Source organism: Arachis ipaensis, chromosome B7, assembly GCF_059453495.1.
Source record: "Arachis ipaensis isolate K30076 ecotype BB chromosome B7, ASM5945349v1, whole genome shotgun sequence".
In the NCBI taxonomy this organism is placed as follows: domain Eukaryota; kingdom Viridiplantae; phylum Streptophyta; class Magnoliopsida; order Fabales; family Fabaceae; genus Arachis; species Arachis ipaensis.
In genome coordinates, this window is record NC_142442.1 from 133645902 (window position 1) to 133651935 (window position 6034).

Here is a 6034-nt window from a genome sequence, read left to right on the forward strand (position 1 = left end):
GGAAGAAGGGGATATTTATAGGGGTGGGATATGGTAGCGTTCGAATGAATGGGTGGGAATTGGGTGGGAAATTTTGAATTTGAAGTGGGTGGGAGTTGGTGGGAGTTATGATGGTTTTGGGAAGAGATATGAATGTGATTGGGTTAGGGTTTATAGGGAAGAGTATATGGGGAAGAGTGAAAGTAAGAGAGATAAGAAGGTGGGATAGGTGGAGATTCTGTGGGACCCACTGATCCTGAGAGGCTAGGGAATTCGAGTTCCCTACCCTGTTGTGGGTGTTGAACGTCCAGCTCCTGCTTCTGGCTGGCGTTCAACGCCAGCTTCAGGCTGCTCCTCATGGGCGTTGAACACCCACTCTGGCCTCCTTGTCTGGTGTTCAATGCCAGCAAGGTGCTTGCTCCAGGGTGTTCTGTTCCCAGCTCTGACTATTTGTGTTTTTGTTCTAGCTACTGCACATGATCACAAACTTAAACAAATATGAAAATTAAATTGAAATAACTTAAATAAACTTAATGAAAAACAGAAATAACTTTAATTATGGTTGGGTTACCTCCCAACAAGCGCTTCTTTAACGTCACTAGCTTGACGGTTAGCTCCTTACGGAGGTGAATAGGGGCTCAGAATTTCGCCCTTTACAGTGAATTTCTTGCCTGTGCTCTCTTGGATGAGCTCCACATGCTCTAGAGACAGGATCTTGTTCACTGTGTGTGGAATGACTGGGTTGTCAGTGAAGGCAACTTTCATACCAGGAGAGAGGTCTTCAATGGGGATTTTCTTATCCCTCCACCCTTTAGGTACTTTCTTCTTAGTACCTTTATTCTCAGTGCTTGATGATGGCTTCCCAACACTAAACTTAGAATTGGTGTCTAGGGGCTCTGTATAACTTTGCACTGAGAGAGGGGGTTGGAACACTAGGTGTTGCACAACTGTCTCTCTTTTGTCAGAGGGAGAGTTAGGGCTAGGAATCTTGAATAAGATGTGGTCCTCCCATAGTTGTAGAATCAGCTCTCCCTTTGCTACATCAATGATGGCATTGGTAGTGGCTAGGAAGGGTCTTCCAAGAATGATTAATTCATCCTCTTCCTCCTCAGTATCCAAGATTATAAAATCTGTAGGGATGTAAAGGTTCTCAACCTTTACTAAGACATCCTCTACACGGCCATAAGCCTTTTTCATTGACTTGTCTACCATCTCTAGTGAGATTCTTGTAGCTTGCACCTCAGATTTCCAACCTTTCCATTACAGAAAGTGGCATAAGGTTTATGCTTGACCCTTGGTCACACAGATCCTTCTCAAAGGTAATGGTGCCTATTGTGCAAGCAATTAGGAAGCGTCCGGGATCCGATAGCTTCTGAGGTAGTTTCTACTGAACCAAGGCATTGAGTTCCTTGGTGAGCACTAGAGGTTCTTCCTCCAATGTCTCTGTGCCAAATAACTTGGCATTCAGCTTCATCAGAATTCCCAGGTACCGAGCAACTTGCTCTTTCCTAGTTTCCTCTTCCTCATCAGAGGAGGACTACTCTTCAGATTCTAAAATTTTCAACTAAGCATTCAAGGGAACTTCAATGGGTTCCTCATGAACCTTTGGTTCCATCAATTCTTCAATAGAAGAGTTCTCAGTGGGCTTGGGGTACCCAACTACTCCAATTGTGGCATTCAATGCTAGGACTTGTATTTCTTTGGGCGTTGAATGCCCAGCTTGTATCCCTTTACTGGCGTTCAACGCTAGTGAGGGTACTACTTTGGGCATTGAACACCCAGTAAGGACCTCCTTATTTGTATTCAACGCCAGTGATGGTATTTCCATGGGCGTTGAACGCCCAGTAAGGACTTCCTTACTGGCGTTCAACGCTAAAGAATCCCCCTCAGATTCGGCCTCAGTGTTCACTGTGATGGCCTTGCACTCTTCTCTTGGGTTTACTTCAGTGTTACTAGGAAGAGTGTTAGGAGGGGTCTCAGAGATTCTCTTGCTCAGTTGACCAACTTGTACCTCCAGATTTCTGATAGAGGACCTAGTTTCTATTATGAAACTGTGAGTGGTCTTAGAGAGTTCAGAGACTGTGGTTGCTAAGTTAGAAATACTCTGCTTAGAAGTTTCCATCTGTTTCTGAGAAGATGGGAATGGTGGTCTGTTGATGAACATATTTTGGGTTCTTCCACTTTGATTATTGTTGAAGCCTTACTAAGGCTTCTGTTAATCCTTCCATGAAAGGTTAGGATGATTCTTCCAAGAGGAGTTGTAAGTGTTTTGCATAGGGTTCTACCATGTAATTCACCGCTTCCAGCATGGGTTGATATGGACCATAGGCATCTCCATCATAGGAGGTGTCTTGAGTGCTGCTAGCTGCAGCTTGCACTCTAGTCAAGTGCTGAGAGATCATATTGACCTGTTGGGTCAAGATCTTGTTCTAAGCCAATATGGCATTCAGAGTATCAACTTCCAGGACTCCTTTCTTCTGAGCTACCCCATTATTCACAGGGTTTCTCTCAGAAGTGTACATGAATTGGTTGTTTGCAACCATTTTAATGAGTTCCTGTGCCTCTTTAGGCGTTTTCTTCAAGTGGAGTGATCCACCTGCAGAATGGTCTAATGACATCTTTGACATCTTGGACATCTTAGATAGACCATCATAGAAGATACCTAAGATAGTCCATTCTGAGAGCATGCCAGGAGGACATCTCCTGATCAGTTGCTTGTATCTTTTCCAAGCTTCATAGAGGGATTCACCCTCTTTTTGTCTGAAAGTTTGAACTTCCACCTTGAGCTTGCTCATCTTTTGAGGTGGAAAAAAATTGGCCAAGAAAATATTGACCAACTTTTCCCAAGAGTCTAGGCTTTCTTTAGGTTGAGAATCCAACCACAGCCTAGCTCTGTCTCTGACAGTAAAGGGGAAAAACATCAGTCTGTAGACCTCAGGATCTACTCCATTGGTCTTAATAGTATCACAGATTTGCAAGAATTTAGATAAGAACTGATGTGGATCTTCCAGTGGAAGTCCATGAAATTTGCAATTTTGTTGCATTCGAGAGACTAACTGAGGCTTTAGCTCAAAGTTATTTGCTCTAATGGCAGGTATGGAGATACTTCTTCCATAGAAGTCAGAAGTGGGTGTAGTAAAGTCACCAAGAACCTTCCTTGCATCTTCTCTATTGTTCTGTTTGGATTCCATGCTTGTATTTTCAGTTTCTTGTTCGAAAAGTTCTATGAGGTTGATGAGCGGATAATTTATATGCTTTTTGGCATTGTTTTCTAGTAGTTTTTAGTATAATTTAGTTAGTTTTTACTATGATTTTATTAGTTGTTATGCAAAAATCACATTTCTAGACTTTACTATGAGTTTGTGTGTTTTTCTATGATTTCAGGTATTTTCTGGCTGAAATTGAGGGACCTGAGCAAAATCTGATTCAGAGGCTGAAAAAGGACTGCAGATGTTGTTGGACTCTGACCTACTTACACTCGAAATGGATTTTCTGGAGCTACAGAAGTCCAACTGGCGCGCTCTCAATTGCGTTGGAAAGTAGACATCCAGGGCTTTCCAGCAATATATAATAGTCCATACTTTGCTCAAAGATAAACGACGTAAACTGGCGTTTAACGCCAGTTCCATGTTATATTCTGGCGTTAAACGCTAGAAACAGGTTACAAGTTGGAGTTAAATGCCCAAAACAGGTTACAACCTGGCGTTTAACTCCAGAAACAGCCTAGGCACATGTAAAGCTCAAGTCTCAGTCCCAGCACACACCAAGTGGGCTCCGGAAGTAGATTTCTACACTATCTATCGTAGTTTACTCATTTTCTGTAACCCTAGCTACTAGTTTAGTATAAAAACAACTTTTAGAGACTTACTATGTATCAGATGACATTTTACACGTTTCATATTGTATTTCTGACGGCATGAGTCTCTAAACCCCATGGTTGGGGTGAGGAGCTCTGCTGTGTTTCGATGAATTAATGCAATTACTACAGTTTTCCATTCAATCACGCTTGTCTCTATTCTAAGATATTCACTCGCACTTCACCTTGATGAATGTGATGATCCGTGATACTCATCACCATTCTCAACCTATGAATGCGTGCCTGACAACCACTTCCGTTCTACCTTAGATTGAGTGTATATTTCTTAGCCTCTTGGTTCATGATCAGAGTCTTCGTGGTATAGGCTAGGATTATTGGCGGCCATTCCTGAGATTCGAAAAGTTTAAACCTTGTCTGTGGTATTCCGAGTAGGATCTGGGATGGGATGACAGTGACGAGCTTCAAACTCATGAGTGCTGGGCGTAGTGACAGACGTAAAAGGATCAATGGATCCTATTCCAACATGAGTGAGAACCGACAGATGATTAGCCGTGCGGTGACAGCGCATTTGGACCATTTTCACTGAGAGGACGGATGGTAGCCATTGACAACGGTGATCCACCAACATACAGCTTGCCATGGAAGGAGACCTGCGTGCGTGAAGAAGAAGACAGTAGGAAAGCAGAGATTCGGAAGACAGAGCATCTCCAAATCCTCAATCTGTTCTCCATTACTGCATAACAAGTATTATTTAATTTATGCTATTTACTCTTCATAAACCCAATCTTTTTTATCACTAATTTTCTGACTAAGAATTACAAAATAACCATAGCTTGCTTCAAGCCAACAATCTTCGTGGGATCGACCCTTACTCACGTAAGGTATTACTTGGACGACCTAGTGCACTTGCTGGTTAGTGGTACGAGTTGTGAAAAGTGTGATTTACAATTTGTGCACCAAGTTTTTGGCGCCGTTGCTGGGGATTGTTCGAGTTTGGACAACTGACGGTTTATTTTATTGCTTAGATCAGGAAAAATATTTCTTTTTGGTTTAGAGTCTTCTATTATTGTTTTTGGTTAAAATTTTAAAATCTTTATTTTATTTTTCTAAATTATTTTCGAAAATTTTTAAAACCAATAACTTCATGATTTAGTCTTCTGTTTGAGTTTAGTTTCATATTTTAAGTTTGGTGTCAATTCCATGTTTTTATTTTCTTTTAAATTTTTTAATTTGTGTTCATTGTTCTTTCTTGATCTTCAAGTTGTTCTTGCCATTTTTCTTATTTGATCTTTAGTTTTTCCTGTTCTGTGTATTTTCTTGTTTTTCTTGTGCGTTTTCAAATTATCAGTATTCAAAAAAAAATTTGTATACATTAAATACCTTTTTTTAAAAAACACGTTAAATTTATAGCTCAGTTGGCTAGAGCGTTGTGCTTATGTTCTTGGTAATTGGGTGTCTTCCTTTTAAAACTTTTTCAAAAATAATTTTTCTTTGATTAAATCTTGTGTCAAACTTCTAAGTTTGGTGTTCTCTTGTTTTTTTTTTTTATTTTCGAAAACTTATTTTTAGTTTTCTGAAAGTTTTAAGTTTGGTGTTCTTTTTATGTTCTTGTGAGTCTTCAAGGTGTTCTTGAGTCTTCTTTGTATTTTGATCTTAAAATTTTTAAGTTTGGTGTTCCTTGGTGTTTTCCCTCTAAAATTTTCAAAAAACAAGGAGCATTAGATCTAAAAATTTTAAGTCTTGTGTCATATTATTGCTTTTCTCTTTCCTCATTAAATTCAAAAATATCTTTTCTCTTTATTTTAAATTGAATTTTCGAAAATTACTTTTAAAAATTCAGATTTTTATTTTAAAAATCTTTTTTATTTTATCTTATCTTAGTTTTAAAATTTCAAAATTCAAATCTTTTTCAAAAAATCATATCTTTTTCAAAATCTTATCTTATCTCATTTCAAATTTCAAATTTCAACTTCCAAAATTCAAAATTCAAAATTCAAAATTTAAATTTCAAAATTTAAAATTCAAATTTAATTTTCAAATTTAAAATTTAAATTTTAAAACTTTTTAATTTAAATTCCTTATCTTCTCTTACCTAACTTATCTTATCTTTTTTAATCTCAAATCTTAAAATCAAATTTTTTTCATATCTTTTCTTTTTTTATTTTATTTTATTTTCTTACAAGTATCTTTAATTTTAAGACATATCTTTTTCAAAACTTCCTAACCAATTTCTCTCTC

The 6034-nt window shown here is 38.3% G+C and overlaps 1 non-coding gene across 1 annotated transcript; it reads left to right on the forward strand.

Annotated features, from left to right (window-relative positions):
• The first annotated feature begins 2664 nt into the window (after positions 1 to 2664).
• On the forward strand, positions 2665 to 2768 carry LOC148554214 (small nucleolar RNA R71). Its single transcript, XR_015893412.1, has one exon. It is a non-coding gene; the product is annotated as a small nucleolar RNA R71 (small nucleolar RNA).
• Positions 2769 to 6034: the final 3266 nt, after the last annotated feature.